The sequence below is a fragment of the Diceros bicornis genome, chromosome 1 (assembly GCF_020826845.1).
Source record: "Diceros bicornis minor isolate mBicDic1 chromosome 1, mDicBic1.mat.cur, whole genome shotgun sequence".
NCBI classification, from domain to species: Eukaryota; Metazoa; Chordata; class Mammalia; order Perissodactyla; family Rhinocerotidae; genus Diceros; species Diceros bicornis.
This window is the reverse complement of record NC_080740.1, coordinates 50,015,607-50,040,096: the sequence shown is the minus strand read 5'-3', so window position 1 is coordinate 50,040,096 and position 24,490 is coordinate 50,015,607. Positions and strand designations below refer to the sequence as shown.

General features: G+C 33.8%; 1 long non-coding RNA gene across 1 annotated transcript in view; it reads left to right on the top strand.

Moving 5' to 3' along the window:
- Positions 1-24,490, top strand: part of LOC131405138 (uncharacterized) — an 84,143-nt gene that overhangs the window by 29,090 nt on the left and 30,563 nt on the right. The window contains exon 2 of the long non-coding RNA XR_009219952.1: positions 17,067-17,125. This is a non-coding gene — a long non-coding RNA (uncharacterized LOC131405138). The remainder of the gene's footprint in view (positions 1-17,066; positions 17,126-24,490) is intronic.

Sequence of the window (24,490 nt, the reverse complement as noted above, 5' to 3'; positions counted from 1 at the left end):
CACAGTTTTTTTTTCTTATTTACTTATTTACTTCTTGGATAACAAGATTATTTGAAGTGTCCTACTAACAAGAGACTTGTATACCCAATGATTTAGGCACAAGGGTATATAAATTATGAACTAAGTCCTCAGAGGCATCTTTGATAGCAAAATTCCCAAAAATATTTTAATGCAACTGAGAATTGTGTCTCTATATTAACCAAGCTTCAGTAATTTATTTTAAAAATTGCTTTGGAGCTAAGAACTAAAATAGAAGATACACTGATATAGTCATTTAACAAGATGAGGCAACAATGAGTGAATGTGTTAGTAAATTGGTATTTGCTATACTGTGTCCATAATGTCTCAATAAATAGCTGATTTTTAATGTATATTACTTTTATTACAACTCCATCTATCAGAGATTTTATATCAATTTACTCATTCAATAGCAAAGGACACCCTTCAAAATCATTTTTTCCTAACTCCTGGAGTATAGGAAGGAAACTATTAGTCTCTCCACCCTATTCTTCTCTTTCTTCCTCGAGGTAAGAGATATGACTTATAAGATTGATATAATTGGTGACTACCAACTAGAGTGAGGTGGAAAAAAACCCTGAATGAAATTATTATAAATTTAAAAAGAAAAACATAAGTTTACTAAGCTTATAAATTGTTGGTTTAAATATTACATTTTAATTGATTTGGTTAGGGCAGCACTTTTCAAACTTAAATATAAGTACAAATCACCTAGAGATTTTGCTAAAATTCAGGTTCCAATTCAGTAGATCTAATTTAATAGATCTGATATTTTTCTTTTCTAATGGATGTCCATGTAATACTGATTATGTTAATCTAAAAACAATACTTTGATTAGCAAGGGACTAGGATATTTGGCAACAGGATATTATTTTACATGAATAAAGAACTAATCTCAGGATACAATTTAACTTCAGAGAGATAAGAGAGCAAACTGGAAGATTATCAGGTGACAAAAGTAGAAGGGAAGGTGGTAGGTCTTAAGAGGTCAACCCTTGCTAAAAAGAATATATTCCAAAAGATAAAACTTGGATCCACAGTCTATTACATTATTTCCCAAAAAGTAAATTGGATTAAATAACTCTTAAGAGTTAACCTCTTAAAGCTTTAAATAGGAAGTCAATGATATGAGCTATTGGAAAATTCCTTTTCAACAGTTAAAATACAGCTTTGTGAAGCAGTGACATACAATTTTGACAGAGGTGAAAGAAGACGGCCAAGAAGATCAATGAGAACACATGAGGCTTTATACAGTGTGTTTTATAGTAGTAGTTATTTTAGGTAGGAAGCATGACGAAGACATTTATGGAATCAGGAATCCAAATAAAGGCTTAAGGTACAGGATACAAAGTAAAAGAGAGTCAAGCATGTCCACATTAAGCACAATAGAAGTCTGTTTTAAATGTTGGCTGATGGAAGTCTAAATCTCTGAGTGTAATTTCCTAGGAAGTTAATGGTGGGAAGGATTTTTTTTTTATACAATGGGCAGGTTCTTCTATGACACACAAAAGACACCACTGGATTGAATTTGGAGAAATACATTAATTAATCAAACATATGGGATTTAAAGCATAAAGACTAGCTCTATGCCTGACATTTGTACAATGAACAACATTTAGATCTATGGGGTCTCTAGCGAAGTGAATGGTAGCCCCAAGGTAATCAGGTTCTAATCCCTGAAACCTGTGAATGTTACCTTATTTGGAAAAAACGTCTTTGCAGATGTGACTAAATTAAGGATCTCTAGAAGGGCAAATTATCTGGGTGAACCCTAAATGCCATCACCTATATCCTTATAAGAGGGACGCAGAGGGAGATGTGACACAGACACAGAGGAGAAGGCAATGTTAAGACAGAGGCAGAAATTGGAGTGACGCGGCTATAAGCCAAGGAATGCTGGTAGTCATCAGAAACTGAAAGAGGCAAGAAATGGATTTCGGGCCCTCTTGACACCTTGATTTCAACCCAATGAAACTGATTTCACACTTCTGGACTCCAGAACTGTGAGAAAATAAATTTCTGTTGTTTTAAGCCACCAAGTTTGTGGTAATTTGTCACAGCAGCCATAAGAAACTAATAAAAGCCCCAAAAGAATATGAGAGCAGTGTTCAAGGTAGAAAACCAGAGATAATGAGCTTGATTGGACAACATGGATCTTGAGGAAATGAAGACCCCCATAGATAAATGAAATGAAAGGACTAATTTGAAAATAAAACTGATTTATTTTCATATTATGTTGTCAAAATTATACTGTTCATGGATTTTTTCCTTCTCCAGGATAACTACTTGCTCTAATGGAGTGGTCCCAATCTCAGGAAACTACAAAAACTTCAGAAGTAGGTAAAAGTTAAATTTGGGAACAGAACATCAGATGCACTGGATAAAGCAGTAGATGAGGCCTACTGATTCAATCCAAGAATGGTGAGCCCAGAATTAGGATGCACAGATCTCTTGGTTGTAGCATTTTACCAGGACTGGATACACAAGGCTCCATTCCAGGGAATCAGTCTGTGAACACGTGGGTTATTTTTGTGAGCAACCAGATCTCAATTCCATGAGGTAGAAAGTTTTGGTTTAGGAGAAGATAGCCATTTTCACTAACACCCCATCTTGGGGATATGGTCTTCCATGAACTGGCAGAAGTCTCCCTTGTTTCCAGGGAGACCTCACATGCAGTATCTTTTTGTAGAGTGTTTGAGTGTCTGCTCCTTCTCAGCTGAGCAATTTCAGTGTCTACTGCAGAGCTAATTGCTATGTTTCATTTATTCACTATCTAATCACACTGAAACTCTGATTCTTGCCAAGTTATGATGTGTATATGTATGTTTATGTGCATGTGTGTATATGTGTGTGTTTAAGACCTGACTTGCCTATCTTGTTATAAATGGTAACACATACTGTGGCTTGTTTACATATTTAGATATTATTACGAAAAAAGGAATCACTGGCTCAGATACTTAAATTGTGCCCTCATCTCTTGGACAATTCTGCACAATGATTTTTATCTGCTGAGGTGTGTGTTTGCTCTTTCTTAACTTTATCTTTTATTCCTTTTGGCAAAAGTATTGCACAGATTATGGTTTGGAAGTGTGGCTGCCGTCTATTTTCATAGGCAATGGAATTAACTTCTCTGTTTTCATTTTCCCTTTTGCATTCAGTATTTCTGAAGCAAAGCATGAGGAATTTGCTTTTCCATCTTTAATAACAGTCCAAATGTGATCATTTTCCTAGTAACTAACAGTTCTTGCAGTGGAGACTGAGATATGTATATCCTATTTCCATGGTTACAAACCATGATATCATGGAAAGGGTGGTGGTATCTCCATGGGCCTGAGAAGTAAAGAGCTAAAATATTGACTTCCTGGCTGCTAATGAAGAAGCTGTCATTTGATTTATGTGAGAGATAACAGCATTAGTGCCACAGACTCAACAGAATCATGCTGTCTGGCTTCTCATTCATAAACTGTCCTTTCTTATTATAAACTGGAATGACGATATTCTGGAATCATTTGGGAAGTCAGCACAAACTGTAATTTTGAAATCCCAATTTATTATATATGTAGTACTGACATTTGGGAGGAATGTAAACCATGAAAATTGTGTTTCTGTCTTTTGTCTCATAGGTCTGATTCCAATTCATTATGAGGCAATTCGTAACTCTCAGTTCTACAACCTTGGTGCCTTGCTTTGAAATCTCCATTTCTATGATCATTAATAAATGAAATGTCTTTAAAAGGAATATACTAAAGGGCAAATCTCAGAGACAAAAACCTCCACAATTTACCACTCTACCTCAACATAAACACACATCATTTCTTTCTTTCCTTGTACTGGTGCAATTAAACAATGTGCTCTTGTCTATTGCCTCCTATGATGTTCTCATTGTTTACATGTTAAACAAGATGTTGTCTCAACTGTTATATCAACTTTCAGCTGATGTGTGTAGGATTTACTAACTAGATGGACTCCCATAGAAATAATGTGTCTATGTTTTTTCTCAGAAGAGAAGAAAAAAAGAATAATCTTATATTTTACAAAAAAGACCCCTCTTAAACATATGATAAATATAAAGCCCATGAGAGTACAGACTTTTCCTTTATATCCCCAATACCTAGAACATCACCAGGATCATTGCAGCATTTCAGGCACTCATTAAATATTTTGAATAAAAGAATAAATGAAAAATATAACAATATTTGATATCTACATAGCTTTTAATGGTTTGCAATACATATTTAATAAATCATATTAATTTGCACATTTGAACCACAGAACAAACTTTGTTTCAACCATTGCCATTCCTAGGTCACAAAGGAGGAAATTCTGTTTAAGTGGCAGCACTAACTGGGCATGAATTCACATATTTCAGCACCTGGTGCAGAGCTTGACCATGGGAACATGTTTTCTTAAAATTGCTCACTAGATGAAAGCTAGGAGGGGTCACATGATAATAATGACAAACATGATGACATTTACCTATTGTGTATGACAGATGGATAGGAAGTGAAATGCACCACATTATCAAGTATAGCATCAATAATTGCTATTTTAAAATCACAAATTATAACTGCTAGTTCTGACCCCTAGGTAGTGGCACAGTTTCTTTCTAGAGAATATGGGCTTTTGTTTGAGAGAATATCTGAATAAGCAGACACAAGTTCAGGCTTTGAAAAGTGACAGAAAAGAAAGTGATAATCTTGATTTCTAAAGTAAGAAAGACTAGGAATAAAGGAGAAGAGCTTTAAAAGTAGAGGAAAAACAAAAGGGAGAGAATTACCAACATGACTGTGGAACAGAGACTATTCTACACAACTCTAGAAACCTATTAGTAAAATGTTCCTCATGCTAGGCTTAGCTAAAAGATTTTCTAAGTGCAGCAACACAGCCCCCCTTCCATTGTACCACATCTTTATTAAAACCTACTACACACAAATGGCTAGTGTGCTTGGTGTTCTGTGGAGGAGGGGGAAGATTATGCTCTGTGCTGCATGATTTGTGGAACAAGAGAAAAAAACAGCTATACAATGTGAGATATGAGTGAATAGTAAATCATAAGCAGTAAGAAATTAGCATAAGAAAAAAATCTTATAATCATCCTGGAATTCACAAATATGGGAAGTGCGTTTTATTTCTCATAAAATGTAGAATAGATGAAAATATAAATCTGGTAAAGGGATATAGACAAATTCAGAATATTCTAATATTAATACTATAATTTGATGGTGTATTAGTCATTCAACTCTAGTATAAAGGTCAAAGGACAAAAGTATTACAAATAACTATAGCTACAATAATTTGTTAATGAATACACAATATAAAAAGATGTAAATTGTGATATACAAAACATAAAATGGAAGGGGAAATAAAAGGTAGAGTTTTTGTATGAGATCAAAGTTAAGTTGCTATCACCTTAAAATAGACTGTTATATCTATAAGGTGTTATGTAAGCCTCTTGGTAACCACAAAGCAAAACCCTACAGTAGATACACAACAGATAAAGAGAAGGGAATCAAAGCATACCACAATGAAAATCACCAATTTACAAAGGAGGAAAGCAAGAAAGGGAGAAAGGAATAAAAGAATTTAAAAACATCCAGAAAACAATTAACAAAATGGCATTAGTAGATTTTTATCTATCAATAATTATTTTAAATGTAAATGTATTAAATTCTCCAATCAAAAGACATTGAGTGGCTGAACAGATGATAAAAAAAGAAGACTAACTATATGTTGCCTATAAGAGACTCACTTCAGCTTTAAGGACATACATAGGCTCAAAGTGAAGGGATGAAAAAGATATGCTATGCAAACACAAAACAAAAGACAACAGAGGTAGCTATACTTATAACAGACAAAATAGACTTTAAGTAAAAAAACTGTAACAAGAGACAAAGCACATTATTATGTGATGATAAAGGGGTCAATTTATCAAAAGGAGGTAACAATTGTAAATATTTATGCACTGAACATTGGAGCACCTGGATATATTAAGCAAATACTAACAGGTCTGAATGGAGTAAATGACAACAACACAATAATAGTAGAGGACTTCAATATCCTACCTTCAACCATGGGTAGATCATCCAGACAGAAAATCAATACGGAAACATTGGACTTGAATTATACATTAGGTCAAATGGACCTAACAGACCTATACAGAACATTTTAATAGCAGCAGAATACACATTCTTCTCAAGTACACATGGAGCATTCTCAAAGATACATGATATGTTACAAAACAAGTCTTGGCAAATTTAAGAAGATTGAAATCATACCAAGTATGTGTTCTTATCAAAATGGTATGCAACTAGCAATCAGTAAGAGGAGGAAAACTGGAAAAATTCACAATATGTGGAAATTAAATAACACAATCCTGAACAACCAATGGGTCAGAGAAGAAGTCAAAGGAGAAATCAAAAAATATTTTAAAACAAACATAAATGGAAACACAACATACCAAAACTTATGGGGTACAGCAAAAGCAGTTCTAAGGGGGAAGTTTATAGTGATAAATGCCTACATTAAAACAAAGAGAAAGATTTCAAATAAACAACCTGACTTTTTACCTCAAGGAACCTGAAAAACAAGAATAAGCTAAGCCCAAAGTTAGCAGAAGGGAGGTAATAACAAAGATCAGAGCAGAAATAAAAGAAATAGACACGAGAAAAACAACAGAAAAAGTCAATGAAACTAAGAGCTGATTTTTTCAAAAAGATAAACAAAACTGACAAACCTTTAGCCAGACTAACAGGAATGAAAGAGGAAACATTACAATTGATACCACAGAAATACAAAGATCATAAGAGACTACTGTGAACAATTAAATGCCAACAAATTGGATAACTTACAAGAAATGGATAAATTCCTAGAAAGAGACAACCTACCTAGCTTGAATCATGAAGAAATAGAAAACTTGAACACACCAATAATGAGTAAAGAGATAGAATCAGTAATCAAAAACCTCCCAACCAAGAAAAGCCCAGGAGCAGTTGGTTTCCCTGGTGAATTCTATCAAACATTGTATTAATGGTACCGCCCAGTGCAGTAGGGCAAGAACTAAAGGAAAAAATATAAATTATAAAGGAAAAACTAAAACCACCTTTATTCATAGATGACATTGTCCATTTAGGGAAATATATGACAAGAGATGTACACGACACTGTAACTCTAAAATACTGCTTAGGGAAATAAAAGAAAATCTAAATAGACATACGCTATATTCATGAATCAGATGATTCAATATCCTAAGATCTCAATTCTCCCCTAATTGATAGATCCAATTCAATTCTGATTTAAAAATTTCATAAAGTTTTTTTGGCAGAACTTAACAAGCTGATTTTATAATTCATTGGTAATGCAAAGAAAATATAATATTGAAGACACCTTCAAAAAAGAGTCTTTGAAACTTTCAAAAATATGACACTATCTGATCTCAATATTTATTATAATGCTGCAGTTATCAAGACAGTGTTGTCTTGGCATAAATAAATAGATTAACTGAACAGAATAGAGGTTCTAGAAATTGATCTACACATGTTTGGACAACTGATTTTTGACAAAGGTGAAAAGACAATTTAGTGGAGAAAGTATAGTCCTTTCAACAAATGGTGCTGGCACATTTAGACATACATATGCAAAAAGGTGAATTTCAATGTATACTTTGCAATATTTACAAAAATTAAAAATGTATGCTAGACCTAAATGTAAAACCTATAACCATAAATTTATAGAAGACAATATAAAGGGAAATATTTGTGACTTTGGGTCAAAGATTTCTTAGATACAAAACCAAACACATAGTCCTTAAAAGAAATACATGATTAATTAGCTTTCGTAAAATTTAAAAACTTTTGCTCTACAAAAAATCTGGTTAAGATAATAAACACACACACATGCACAAACTTGGAAAATATTTACAAATCATATATCTGATAAAGTAATTGTATCTAGGATATATAAAGAACTCTCAAAACTCAAGATAACCAGCAATCCAATGAAAAGAATAGGCAAAAGATTTTATCACAGTTCACCAAGGAAGATACACATTCAACAAATAAGCATTTGAAAAGATGTTCAACATCATTCATTATAAGGAAAATACTCATTAAAACCACAATGACAAACCACTACTGTTTGAAAGGCTAAAATTAAAAAGACTAATCATACCGAGTGTTAGCAAGAATGTGTTGGAACTGGAACTCTCATTCACTGCTGGGGGGAACGTGAAATGGTAAAAGCACCTGGGAAAACAGTTTGGCAGTTTCTAAAAAAATCACACATACACCTACTATATGATTCAGCCATTCTACACCTAAGTATTCACCCAAGAGAAAAGAAAGTATATGTCTGTACAAGACTTGTCCATAAATGGTCACAGTGACTTTATTTGTAATAGCAAACAAAAAAAACAAAAGAAGAAGTAACCAATATGCCCATAAACATATGAATGCATAAATAATTTGTGGTATATCCATTCAATGAAATCCTGCTCATCAATACAAAGGAGGGAACAACTGATATGCACAACACCATGTATGAATCTCAAAGGAATTATACTAATTGACAAATCCAGAAATGAAAGATTACATACTGTATGATTCCATTTATGTGCTATTCTAAAAATTCAAACTAATCTATAGCGACTGAGAGCACATCTGTAGTGGCTGCCTGAGGGTTTACAAAGCTTCATGAGGAATATTTTCTGGTGATGGATATGTTCATTATCTTGATTGTTGTCAAGGTTTCATGGGTGCATGCATGTGTCAAACTTATCAATTTGTATACCGTAAATATTTTCAGTTTACAGTATGCCAATTACACCTCAATAAAGGTGTTTACAAAAGACAACACATATATATGACAAAGAACATATATCTAAAATATATAAAGAACTCCTAAATGTCAATAATAAAACAACAAATAATCCAATAAAAATGGACAAGAGACTTGAAAAGTCATTTCACACGGTCACTAAGTGCATTCAAAATTGTTCATTCTCATTAATTTTCAGGGAAATAAAAATTAAAAACCACAATGACATAGAATTTCAAACCCATTAGATTGGGTAAAATTTAAAACTGGCAAAATGAAATGTTAGTAAGAATGTGTAGCAAGAGAAACATCATACGTTCTTGGTGGGAGTGTAAAAGGGAACAACTACTTTGGAAAACTATTTGGCAATTCCTTATAAATTTAAACCTACATTTATCCTGTGACTTAGAAATTTCATTCTTAGATATTTACTCAAGGGAAATGAAAACATATGTCCTCACAAAGACTGTTACACTATTGTTTCTAGCAGCTTTATTCATATCAGCACCAAACTGAAAACAATCCAAATGTCCTTCAACAGGAGATTTGATAAACAATCATGGAACCTTTATTCAGTGAAACAGTACTAAGTAATGCAAGGGAGCAAGCTACTGATGCACGCAACAATAGAGATAAACCTCCAAAACATTACGTTGAGAGAAAGAAACTGGACACAAAATAGTACACTCTATTAAGACTATATGATTCCATTTGTAGGAAGTTCAAAAATAGGAAAAACTAATCAATGGTGCTAGAAATCAAAGCAACTGTTTCTATGGAGTTGGGCATCGCCTGAACAAGGGGACAAGGGAACTTTTTGGTGTGATGGAAATGTTCTGTATTTTCATTAGGATAGTGATTATATGAATGTGTATGTTTAAGCTCATCAAATTGAATACTTAAAAATCTGTGTATTTTCACCGTATATATGTATCTATTTTACCTCAATTTTCAAAAAAAAAATCTGTGGATTAAAAAAAAAAAAAAGCCTACCCTTTTAATCATGGCTTGCACGGCCCATTACCTGATGCTGCCCTTGACCATCCCTCTGACCGTCTCCTACCACTCTCTTTCTTGATCAAACTACACTGCTTGAGTTTGTATGTTTCTTTTCAAATCTGAAATAAACTACAGGATATTAAATATCAGAATTCTGTTTAGTAGATTGTTTTATGACCTTCAGTGTCTAACACAGGTCCTACCTGGCCGGTCCTCTAGAGGAAAGCATTGAGTCAAGGTCTTGGGATGCTTATCGCTTCATTGCCATGCTTGTTATCTTTCCAGTGAACCTAAGAATAAAGCTGCCAGGCCACCTAGAGAACTCCCCTCCCTAACATTACACACTGGTTCTTGCTTATTACAGAACCAAAGGAAATAAATTTCTCAGTTTCAATAACTGGCACTGTTATTCAAGATGCTGTAGATATGTTTTCTTCTTCAAAGATTTGAATCAGAAGATTTTGAAAAACAATTGGAACAATTTTGCAATAAGGAGATGATCTTGAAAAGGCCTAGCACTCTGCAATTCACTAGAAAAGTTGGCTAATCATTTTTGTTAAGAAAGGAAGAGCTATACCAAACACTTATTCTACAGTCAACATTCCTTGCTCAGTAAAGAAAAATAAAAGATGTTGTTTAAATGATCTCTTCTGGAACCTAAAGATCATTGCTATGATGAAAAACTTTCATGCCTAATAAAGACTTAATATAGCATTTTAATATATATAATGGAATACTACTCAGCCATTAAAAAAAGACAAAATCGTCCCATTTGCAACAACATGGATGGACCTAGAGGGTATTATGTTAGGCGAAATAAGCCGGAAAGAGAAAGGCAAACACCACCTGATTTCACTCATAGGCGAAAGATAAACTAACACACGAACAGAGAGAACTGTTTGGTGGTTACCAGGGGCAAGGCGGGTGGGGGTGTGGGCACAAGGGGTGAAGGGATGCATCTACATGGTGACTGAAAAACAATAATGTACAACAAAAATTTCACAATAAAGAAAAGACTATATAGCATTTTAGTCTTTATGACTTCCTGAATATAATAAATTTCCTAAATTTTAGATATTAAAATAAATTCTCATAATGGGGTATCATCAAGTAACAAGAAGGTCCAGTTAAGCAAGCATTCTTTAAAAAATTAATAATAATAATAATAATAATGGCAGTAATAAATTTATTGACTGTTTAATATGTACCAGGCACTCTATGAAGTACTTTACATACATGTACATACTCATTTAATCACCACAACAGCTCCGTGAGGTGGTTGCTATTATTATCCACTTTTTTACTTAGCAATTAAGAAAGACTAAATTTTACAGATTCACATAGCTAGTAAAAGAGGAAAGACGACTTGAACCCAGGTCTTCCTAAGTCCAAAGCTTATATTCTTAATCATCACATAAATTTGCCTCCTCATTCATTCATTTATTCACTCATTTTCTTAGCAAAACTGTCTTGAGTGCCTACCATAGGCTGGAGGCACAGTGCTTGGTGCCAGATACAGAGATGAATAAGATGTTATTAGGAAGCTCACAGTAGGGCAAGAGTCAGTCACCACATGTATATGTAAAAACAATGACAGAAACTCCTTCTTATTATGAATAAGATTATCATTTACTTCCAGCTAATTTAATGTTGTTTGGTAATATCTTAGGGAAGTGCCATGTTGGATGATGAGATGCCATTGCTCAGTAACTACAATGCTTCCTCCAGGGACTGCTTGTCCGGTTGAGTCCCAGAAGAGGTACTTGTTTTGAGTTGAGATGTCATGTCATAAGGAAGCTACTTATTTTTATACATTAGAATCACATTCGTTAGGTTGGATTCTCACATCATGGGAGCTTCTTGGGAACTGACATCCATGAGGGATTCTCTAACGTCTTGTTTACTCTCACTGGATGAAATGGCAGGCAATTTAAAGTATTTCTCTCTCTTATTTAAAACAATTTTTTATTTATTCTTTATCCCATTTTTCTACCTATCTCAGTCTAAACAAACATCATTATGAATTCCGTATTTATTATTCCTTTTTATACTCTCTTTTTGCACTTACATATTCTCTGAACAAGTATATTTTTATTTTAACTGTATACTTCAATACAGTTAAAATAAAAGTTAAAGTATACATATAATATTTGGGGAATTGCTTTTTATTTTACTTAATAATATTTTTCCTAAACTCATTTGTATGGTTGCTTGGAAATTTCATTTTGACTATTATTCAATATTCTATTGTGTGATGTACTACAATTTATTCATTGGCATTTGAGTTATTTCTAAGTTTTTGCTATTGTCAACAGTGCTGCTATGAATATCCTTGTACATATCTTTTGTTGTACATATGGGGTGGTTTTTCTTGGTTTTATATTTAGGAGGGAAATTTCTGCACCATAAGGCATGTTCAGGTTTAGGAAAAAATGCTAAGTTGTTATTCAAAGTGGATGCACCAATTTGCACTTCCTTCAGCAATATATAAGAGATCCTCTGGTTACAAATGCATTTCAATACTTGGTATTGTCTGATTTCTTCATTTTTTTACAAACAAATAAATGTAAAATGGTATCTTATATTATTCGGCTGGCATTTTCATAATCGCTAATAATTTTGAGCATTTCTTTATATGCTTATTGCCATATACGGTTCTCATTTTTGAAATTGCCATTCATAACTTTCAATCATTTTCTATTTAATTTTTACTTTGCTTTTCTTATTGATCTGTAGGAGAACTTTATATACTCTCTATACCAATCCTTTGTCAGTTGTGTATATCAGTTTGATCTAATTTTTTGATTAACTAATGACCTTAGTTTTAACATAGTCAAATTTATCAATTTTTTCTTGTACAATCAATGCTTTTTGTATTAGTTTAAGAAATTTCTCTTACTTCAAGGTCTAAAAGGTATTTACCTATATCTTCTACTAAGAAGTTTTAAATCCTAACCCCTCTGGAATAAATTTTTATATACTATGAGGTATGGGTCTAATTTCATCTTTATTCATTTGGATAACTATGTTTCTCAATCTCCACTTACTGAATAATTCCACCTTTACTCAGAGATCTGGCATGACACCTCTGTCATATAACAATGTTCTAAATGTGTTTGGTATGTTTTTAGCATCTTTATTAACAGTTTAGGTCTTAGTTTCTATCCTTCCTCCAATACCATACTATGTCAATTATTACAGCTTCAAAATATCTAGTAGGACAAAGCACCCATTCTGAACTTATACAAATGGGCCTTGGCTATGTATTAGTTCCTTATTCTTTGATATAAATTTTATAATAATCTGAACAAATTCCATTAAAAATGACCCTATAGAAATATCTATTGAAATTACATTAAATCTGTAGGCCCACTTGGGGAAAATTGATATTTCTTACAATATTGTTTCCTTATTATAAATATAGTATATCTCTGAAGTTTTTTCAGTTATTTTTAATAGCTTTAAAAGTTTTATAATTTACCTGTAGAGATTTTATATATCTTATGATAGATTTATATTCTTGAAAATGATATTTACACTATTGTAAATAGTGTCTTCTCTTTATTTTTGCTTTCTAGGTGTTTGCTTCTGGTGTATATAAGTGTAGTTGACTTTTTATATTGTCTTTTGCTAGATTTATGGATTCTTTTGCATTTTCTTTATAAATGATAAAAATTATTTCCAAATAATTTCTTGCTTTTGATGGTGCTCAGGGCAAGTTACCCCAGGAAGCACCACTCTGGTATGTGGATTATTTCGAGCTGAAGACAATAAAGACTCAGAAAACTCAGGAAGAATATTTGAGTTTCCCCTCCCAAACTGCCTAAAGAATTTAAAACAAAAGATCTGTTTCAGGAAGGAGTTATCATCATGATGGCTGTAAAGATAATGTAAAATAGAAGTTACAATAGGAAAGGCACCAAGCCCCTTTTATCAAAAACTCTCTCTCTCTCAGACCACATTATCTATAGATGACCCTGAAAAGAACTGTCAGACAAACATTTGCATTTCTATCTCCATGTGAGTTGTCTTCTTGCCCTCTGAAGTCCCAGACCACTACCCACCCCCAACACTTTCCTCGCCTTTAGCTACAATACTGAAGCAAGCAGCTTAGGCAGAGGGACGAGTTGCTCATTTCTGAGTTTCTCCCATGTATACATGTTATTAAACTTGGTATTATTTTCTCCTGCTAACCTGTCTTGTTGATTATTTGGCCAGCCATAAGAACCTTAAGGGAAAGGGCAGAGGGGGATTCTCCCTCTCTCCCCACACTTTCCTACACTATGCCTCTAATCTCTCTTTTGTTTCTTCATGTACTACCTAGGACCTCCAATAAAACATAGAATGGATATGGTGGTAGTGAATATAATTGACTTGTTCATTATTTTTCAGGGGTTGCTTCTACTGGTACCTTATCTTTATGTTTGCTCTAGATTTTTATGAACATTTTTGTTATTTGGAAATTCTCATCTATTTCTAATTTACTAAGTGTTTACTTTTTTTGTATTGTAATCACATATTGAATTGCATATTGAAAGCACATGCCATTTCTGCGTCTATCATGCCCTGGGGGTAGGGAATGTTGTTGATTAGAACCCAGTTTGGCTTTCTGAGAATAGTTCTCCAGGGATTTTGCCTCTGCCCTCTGTAATTTTAGTTTCATTCTCTGAGTCATTCTTCTAGAGAAATGGCCCATATTTGCATCTGAATAGTTTTCTCAGGCTGCTTTCTCCCCATAGAAGGTTAGGGGCTCAGAGGCCTCTTTTCATTTTGAACAATCTCTATCCTTTTCAGTCCAAGATGGTACAAATCCTTTAAAAGTTTTGTGGGATTCCTGCATATTAGATTATAATCAACTCCATTAGAATAAAAGCCACACCTATACATATCTTCAATCCAGGCTTATTTCTACTTTGGACTAAAAAGGCAAGGAACTATGAGACAATCCCTTTCAACTTCTTTGAAGCCCTTTTGTCTAGCTGAGAAGCTATAGGGGCCACCTCAAGTTTCTCAAGGTCTTATCAAAGAGTCTTACAGTTGCATCCATGACTTGATCTGATCTCAAATAGATTTTAGAATAAAAGCCTTTTCCAGCTCTTACTTGGTAGACTTAAACCAATTTCCGTGGTTAAATAAACGAAAAGGCAAGAAAAGCTGATTTTCAGGAAAAAATATGGGTAAATATTTGAATATATCAATAATAAGGAGTATAAGAAAATAAAGTAAAATTAAAAATCCATTTTTGTTTCATTTTAAAAATGGAAATAATTATGATACATCCATCAAAGACTGGTTAACTTTCCCTTTTAATTTTCAAATGTAAAAACATTTGGGTGAGAAGACAAAGAATGTGATTTGTTTTACCTCCTGAATTATAAATTATTTTCAAGCTTCTGAAAGGATTAGTTTCAGAGCCCCTATGTTATGATCAGCTCTTTATGGACAGTTTGCACTATTCCTACTGTGCTTCTTCCTAACAAAATGCCAAAGGACTAACTAAAGAAGAGAATAGGATTTCACGTAAAAAAAATGTGGTCATTAACTGCTCAACAAGATTAATTAAACTGGGTCATTTTACTTGCACTATTTAATTCTCATAATAATCACTGATACATTTAAAAACTCAACTGATGGCTTTTGAAACTAAAAGAAATATCAATATTCATTTAAAATCATGTAAAGAGAGACTGTTTCTGCATAAATTCAATGTCTAAGGAAGAGACTCACAAATCTATTTAAATGGAAAGTTCAGCCATAGAAACTTAAAGTAAATCAAAGGCTAACCAGCCATGGCTGTTTCATTATCTCCAAGTGAAAGGCAATCTCTGGAAATTGTGTGCTTATGATTAATATAATTTACATGGCCTGTTTTTATTTCCCTGCCAAATGCTGTCTGCAGAAAAATGAACAACTACCAAAATTTTCCTTTCACGTGTTATAACAGACAAAAGTTACAAAACTTTTATCAGAAGAAATTCATTTTTTTAACTTATATTTATAGGGCACCTACTATGTGTGAAAATACCAGGACTCTGCCTGAAATGGAAGGCTTCTCTATGGGAGAAAAAAATGACAGTGAAGACTTTGTAATTAAAAAAATATAATTTCATTATAATTTATGATTATAAAACATTTCAGAAGTGTACCAATTTTATACCATTCATAACATAAAACCTTCAGACTTAATGGTTTAAATCAAATGAGGTATTAAGATTTGTTCTAAATGTGGAATAATGGTGAATTATGTATCTATGAGGAATACCTTTTTTTACTATTTATTGGGGATGTAAATTTGTGATCTTTAATGCTATATCAAGATGCCTATATCCTTCATGTTGTAAGGGGTTTATTTATTTATTTATAATGAAGCCCAAAGACTGTAATAAAACCAAGAGTTAGTTGATGTGGGTTGTATTTTCAGTATGGTATTAATCAGCATTTTTGTCTCGGAATTCCTCTATACCAGATGTGGACGAACTTTTTTCTGTAAAGGGCCAGATAGTAAAAATTTTAGAGTTGTGGGCCAGTCTCTGTCACAAATACTCAATTCTATAGTTGTAATGGGAAAGCAGTCATAGACAATATATAAACAAATGAGTGTATCTATGTTCCTGTAAAACTTTACTTAAAAAATATAGGTGGGCTGGACTTGGTCTGGGGGCCAGAGTTTGCCAATCAGTGCTATATATCATGGGTATCTTTTCTTTATGTTCACTTGGAAGATCTCTTTCCTATTTTGCCTTTATTTTATATAATAACTTTTTATTCTATTTAGTCCTTCCTTATTCTGTTTCAAAAAATAGCAGTAAACCTCAAATACAAGACAAATATGATATTATTATCATAAAGCATTTTTCCAACATACTTTAACAATTATGTACTTTAACTCTTAATTCTCTGAAAATTAATGATCATAGCCTTTTCTCAAACTTTTTATTTCTACACAATAACATCATATATCAGCATAAGGTTATACATTTTGCTTACGGTAGCTCAATATGCTTATGGTAGTACAATACATTGCAGCTAGAGAGTATCATGCAACTTTGGAATATGGAACCAGGGAAAGATGAAAAGTAAAGGGATTTGTCTTATGCTTAACTATCAACAGAGCCTCCCAAAATTCTCCTAACTTGTAGAATGTTGCTTTTTCTACTGTACCACGATAATTTATAAGTTGACTTTATTTAGGTGCATCATTTCCAGTTATATTCATGACCCTTCTCATTTCTCAGTAGGATCTCTATATCCTTGAAGCAATTTGTGTGAACATTATTTCTTTTGATAAACATGAATGGTAAGTACTTTTTTGTGTTATTCTCTATACTGACTATACAAGTTGCATGCTTCATAATAAAAAAAGATATAGAAACACAAGCTCAATCAGAAAAACATATAAACTCTTTTATACAAAAGGAATATTAGATATATTTCTTGACCTTTTACATTGTAAAAGCTAGTATTTGATTACAATAACTGAGGACATATTCCCTTTAGTGATTACGTTATTTTCTTTAATTATTATAGCATTTTCTTTTGGCTAAATGTTTTCAAGGTATTTCGGGGAAAAGAAAGAAGAAAAGGTGACACAAATGACTCTGAAGGAGTTGTTTTTCATATTTGCTTGGTGTGCCTAGAGAATCATGACTACATGGTCTATGGTATCACATTTTTATAGCAGAACACTACAGATGAAGAACATTTCATTCCTACCAAAGAATCCTTCCTAATTTTTTTTTTGTGTGTGTGAGGAAGATCAGCCCTGAGCTAACATCTGTGCTAATCCTCCTCTTTTTGGTGAGGAAGGTCAGCTCTGAGCTAACATCTATTGCCAATCCTCCTCTTTTTTTCCCCAAAGCCCCCGTAGATAGTTGTTTGTCATAGCTGCACATCCTTCTAGTTGCTGTATGTGGGATGCGGCCCCAGCATGGCCGGAGAAGCAGTGCGTCAGTGCGCGCCCGGGATCCGAACCCGGGCCGCCAGTAGAGGAGCGCACACACTTAACTGCTAAGCCACGGGGCCGGCCCCAAATCCTTCCTAGTTTTTACATTAAGAATTTTCAAATTAAAACAAAAAATTAATACAATTATCCAGGAAGAGGTATTTTTAAAAAGCTCTCAAATTTCTGCCTTTTCCTACATATCTTTTAATGTTTAGTTGCTCTTTTAATTGTACTTTTTCCCCAGGAAACATCTACCAAGATTTCATTTTTTTTTTTTTTTTTTGAGAGGAAGATCAGCCCTGAGCTAACATCCATGCCAATCCTCCTCTTTTTGCTGAGGAAGACCGGCTCTGAGCTAACATCTATTGCCAATCCTCCTCCTTTTTTTTTTTCCCCTAAAGCCCCAGTAGATAGTTGTACGTCATAGTTGCACATCCTTCTAGTTGCTGTATGTGGGACGTGGCCTCAGCATGGCGGGAGAAGTGGTGCGTCAGTGCGCACCCGGGATCTGAACCCAGGCCGCCAGTAGTGGAGAGCGCACACTTAACCGCTAAGCCACGGGGCTGGCTCAAGATTTCATTTTTAAATCAAAGTTCAGTTTGTATGCATGTGTATATTCCCATATATGCATATTATAGGCACAATCTATATATTATATTTATATATATTAATCCCTTTATTTTTATGGTCATAATTGACATTTTCAAGATTCCTTCTGATTTTCAGTTGTTGATTTTTACTCTTTTTTAGTCTTTTTCTCTATGAATTATTTTTGCTTTTATCCCTCTAATGATTTGGAAAATATTCTTGTTTCTTAATTCCTAGTGGTTGGTTTTATTTTTTTAAATATATAGATTTCACCAATCAATAATATAAAGAATAACTTATCTATTTATATTTTATTTAGATGAGATGAAGAATCAAGCATGATTTTACTTAACCTCACTCACCCATTCCATTCTACATTTTGATAAGAAAATCTGGGATTTTATATAAAGATAACATTTTTATAATTATTTACTATCTTTATATTAAATTTTATAAATGTATATATGGCAATTATCTAGATGAAGTTTTTGTTTACTAGGTTTTTCTTATACCAAGACTCCCCATTTGGAAGAATGTTGCTGTTAATTTCTGATTCTTGAAGGCCACATGTCTCCCAGGTAGCAGAAATATTCTTTTTCTTCCTGTGGTTGAATTTTACAGCCCTTTTGCAATTTGATTAGTGAAAATTCCTTTGATATCTTGTAGATAATTAAATCTAAACCGAATTTTTATAATTGTAGTGATGTTGCATATACATGTGCATTTTCATGAATGTTTCAGTGGAAAATGAAGGTGACAATGCAGACTCCTCTAGTAACCAGCCTTTACTGTAACCTGGAAATTTGTATTTTCAGATGAAACCGCTTATAATGTCCTAGAAGAGTCATCATAAAAAATGTTTTGGAAAAATGCAGGAAAAAAAAACCAACTACAACAAAAATAGTGATATATTTTCACTACTTACTCTTACTTCAAATGGCACAACTGTTTTCGATCATATTGTTCTAATATAAAAACCTGCCTATTAGGAAAATTTATTGCTCATTTTTCTTCCTTATATACTAAGCAGTTTAAAGAAAATACTTTTACTTATAAGGAAGTTATTCCCTGGGAAACAATAAACATGGCTATGTTTCGAAATATCTTTCTGATACATTTGAAGTAAGGTGATGAATAAAGCTTCTTTGATAATCATATTATTAAAAGGCCAATGTTTTCAATGTGAATTTTGGAACTATATATAATAAATCTGAACTATGTCCAACATATTGTCAGGTCTCTGGAACATACTTGCTAAACAACGAACCAAAATCTAGTAGAAAGATAGTTTAAAAGAATAGCTACCTGATCACCAAAACATGAGAAATATTTCCCTAGACTGTAACTTAATATGTTTCTTTCAAGTGTATGAAGCCAAGTTCCTGATTTTTTTCTTTTTCATTAGGCAGAATTTATGCTGTGCAATGGTTTAATTCTTTTGGAACTTTAAGGCTGAGTACAGGGAGCATTTCTCTGAGCAGTGGATTCTTTTTCCAAACACTTTTAAATAGAGTATTGACCATATCTGCTGAAGGACCCATATGCTACTGGGCAAGTTGGGGAGGGTCTAGAAAATCAACCCGTGGCACCAAGGCAAACTAAACTATTTTTACATGAGTGATTAGATTTTGTATTATTTCCCTCATTCACAACCAGTATTTTAAACATATATAGAATAACAAAATGAAGATTACATTTTTGGGGAATTGGTAAAAATAGGTATTTTCCAGCAAGAGAAGTTATACCCGAATCAGCAGTTAAAATAAGATCTGGAGAAATTCCCAGCACTCCAGTGTTCTGTCATCTGCTACCAAGTTGTCTATGCCTCAGACATCCTTGGAGCTGGATGATTTCTACCCATATTCAGTGCAAAAAACTATCTCATCACACCCTTTACTTAAAATTCAAAAATCACCTTATTCATACACAGAACACTGGGCTATGTTCAGGAGAATGACATTAACAGAAAACTATAAGAGAGCTGAGTATATGAGAACCAATTAAATTTTCCACGATTTTTCTACAGCAAATTTTCTTTAAAGAGAATAAAAGCTAAAAGCTAGTTCCTTCTGCAGAAGAAATCAGGTCATACAGAAAGGCCAAGAATCTGTTCTAATTAAAACACTAGTGATAATGCCACTTAAATCCTTGTTTTCTTATGAAGTATGTGAAGAATACACACACACACACACACACACACACACAATTTTCCAAGCGTTGTGGCTTGTCGTCACTATCAGTAAAAAGTTCCTCTCTCTTAAACCTCAATGCTTTGAGCTTCCAAAATGATCTGTAGCAATTAAATGGAGATATAACAATGAGGAATAGTCTGTATACTCTGTAGATTTCAGTATACAATAGGTAGCCAAGTCCAGATTTTGGAGATAGATTATAAAGTATCACAGTAAATCCAGGCTTATAGAAGAGAAGCATAAAGCCATATGCATTGCATTTTTATAAAAAATATCTTATTTGTACCATGCTAAAAAAAGCCAAAATATGATTGGCACCAGAATTGTGGTTTTATTCCACTTCAATAAATTAAGGGAAAAAGACTGGTAAGAAGTAGTGATAAGATTATGGATTTCAATACATTCATCAGAGTCAAGTTCTAGGAGGCTCATTTAAGTTGTAACTACCTAGAAATTCTATGAATACACATATTCTCTGAGAGACACACATCATTCCTCGGGGAGTGGTTCCCTCATTTCATTCCTATACTCTAAAGCTTCTCTTTTTCAATTGTATAAACATTTAGGCTAGACAAAATGATGACAAAACTCAGTAACAAGTAACAAACAGTGGGTAGCATCATTTATATTGCATATAAAATGTCAGGCGATAACGTGATCAAAATTATATCCTAAAACATATAGAAATTTAATGTAAAACACTTTTGAAAATCCCATGGCTTTGCTGATCACACAAGAATCAATGCCCTTTGATGAGTGCACTGTGTGATTCAGGACAAATGGGAGACATGACTGACCTCCTGTCACCTAATATCAGGATACCTGAGGAAATCTCTCATGTTTAACTTTGCATAGAGACTTATTTTTCATACTGTTATTTATGATGGAATATTGTTCAAATGCAAACAATTTGCATTCTATTTCGTCCATATATCTCCAATCCAGTGTTCATTCATCACAAACCCAAGACTTTGCTCCAGTTCCCCAGGCCACAACAGCCTAAAAAACAGAGTCTCTCTCAAAGTCATCCCTTTTCACCAGTTTCTTACGCAAATTTGTACACCTTGATGTTTTACTTCCTTCCTCATTTGATGCATTGAGAGAATAAGAGATCGGTCTTGTTATAGAACCACTTGAGATTCTTTGCTCTGGAGGTTAGTCTTTAGTCACAGCTTGTCATGACCTTTTTTTCCCATAAGGCTTACTGGACTCAGACATGTGCAGATTGAATGAATTCACAGATTGCATTAGTTGCCCTCCCTTCCCCCTCTTCTGGACCACATGCATCAATGATGACCATGTGAGAGGATATGGTCTTTAACTTTATCAAATAATTTAATTTCTGGAAATATAGTTAAGGCATACAGTGTGAACCAATAAATACTTCAGCATGTAAGGTCTAGCTTAGGCTTTAGAATTATGTTTTTATCACTTTTATAAATTAAGGCAAAACTAACAGAATTATAGTGAATAAGTATGGATTACAATACATCATCAAAATCAAATGCTAGGAAGTTTTTGGAGTTGTGGGCATGGAAAAAATTCTAATACCCATCTTTGTTAAGAAAAACTGGTACACTAATGAATTTATGGATACTGCTAATGTCTGCAATTCTAAGCACACTCCACATAAAAAGTATGTTAGCTAGAAACACATTTCTATTATTATTCAAGATCTTTACTATACTAACATCATTGTAAGCAAACAAACAAATCATAAAGTACTTTGAATCAGAGCTATATCTTACTTATAACTATAAGTTCATTAGATATTACATTAAGTTGGATAAGATATCTATGTAAGAAAGGTTTTGCCAAATAACTTACTCAAATTGAAAAAGATACTGGTCTGTTTATAGTATGACTTTTAAAAACTACGTAAAATAGAGTAAAATTTATGTAAAAATTCAATTTTTCCATTAAAAAATTTAAAGCCCTAGGGGCTAGTCCTGGTGGCCTAGTGGTTACCCTAGGGGCTAGTCCTGGTGGCCTAGTGGTTAAGTTTGGCCCACCCTGCTACGGTGGCCCAGGTTCAGTTCCCGGGCCTAGACCTACACCACTCGTCTGTCAGTGGCCATACTATGGCAGTGGCTCACATACAAAAAAAGGAAGATTGGCAGCTCAGGGCAAATATTCCTCAGCAAAAAAAAAAAATTTTAAAGCCCTGTACTAGAGTCTGTGTTAAAAAAAAAAAGATACGATGGGGGCCAGCCCAATGGCGTAGTGATTAAGTTTGCACGCTTCACTTTGAAGGCCCGGGGTTCACAGGTTCAGACCCCAGGCGTGGACCTACACACTGCTCATCAAGCCATGCTGTGGCAATGTCTCATATACAAAATAGAGGAAGACTGGCACAGATGTTAACTCAGGGACAATCTTCCTTAAGCAAAAAGAGGAGATTGGCAACAGATGTTAGCTCAGGGCCAATCTTCCTCACTAAAAAAAAAAAAAAAAAAAAAAAGGCATGATACAACTAATTCTCTTAAAGAACTAACTCTTTCAAACTTAACAACATTAATCTCTCTCTTGACCTTGTATTCTCTTTCTCATCTCATTTAAGCCTCTTGGCAGTTCCATATTTGCTGGTTATTACTCTATTGAAATCTCTTTATAAAGTCACCCAAATTTCCAAATTCACAAACACAGAGGAAAATTCTCAGCCCCCCTTTCCTGACCATTCAGCGGCATTTCACACCATTCACCACTCCTTCCTTCGCATAAAGCTCTCCTCCCTCGGTTTCTTGGTTCTCTCCTAGAGGTCTCCTCCTCCTCGGCCTGTCCTTTACATGGTGCTGATCCTCAGGCTCTCCGCCTACTGCTTCTCTTTGCTCTCTCTGAGAAATCTCAAACTTCCCTTCTGCTTTAGCTTTCATAAGCATGCCAAATGTGATGCAGAAGCTCAAGACTCATTGCTACTTTATCCCTCGCTACGTGCGCATGAAATAAAACAGAATCAGTATATACATCCTTCCAGATTTATTCATTCCCCAAATCCATCACATTATGAACTGAAAATAGGGTCCATTTCCCCAGATGAAGTTTGATCATCATGGGCAAATCTCCACCAAGGATATAGGAATGAACTCAAAGCAATATAAACTAGTTGTTTCGCACAGTGTCTTCTGCCAGGACACAGCTCATAGATGGTTCAACAACTTTGTGTTAAAGAATAGCAACCAGGCACAGAACACCATTGCCAGGGTCTCTGGGCCCTTCACAACGATAGCTGAAAGCAACAAAAATATTGTTAAAAATGAATCAAATCCAGGTAACTCTCTGGCTTGGGCAGCCTGTCTTCTGCCTGTGTGCGCGCGAGTGCATGTTCCTGTTTACTGTTTATATTCAAAATGCATCAGCATACTTTTTCAACATATTTCCATAATTTTCATTGCACTGCGATGGTCAAAGGCAAAAATCACTGTTTGTATAAAAAATTCTATTTCACATAGAAATAAGGTTTGTAAATAATTATTTAGATGATTAATTGTTAATGTTAGTTAATTTTTAATGCCTAACAATGTTCATATATTTAAAACAAATAATCACAAATGCCATTATCTGAAAAGTAAATGTTCACTGACAGGGTAAAAAAGTACAGACAGGACACTGGCTGGGTTTGTCTGATTATTCATATCAAAATAAAGATAAGATATTTTATTAGAAGACCATGGAATTTAATCAGTGGGGACACAGAATTTTCACTGAAAAAAAAATTGTAAGAAATTATCATTTGTAGAGGACGCTATTGTGTCTAGGGAATATCTCTTTCTTAAGCTTTAATTTTTCTCAGTAAAATCTCTTATTAACATGTGTATCAACCACTGTTGTGGCAAGAATTAAATTTCTACAATAGTAACAAAGCTGCAGAAACAATACTATTTTTAATTGGATTATTCCTATCTCTGTTAAGCTTTCTTCAAAATACTTTAAAAATATTGCA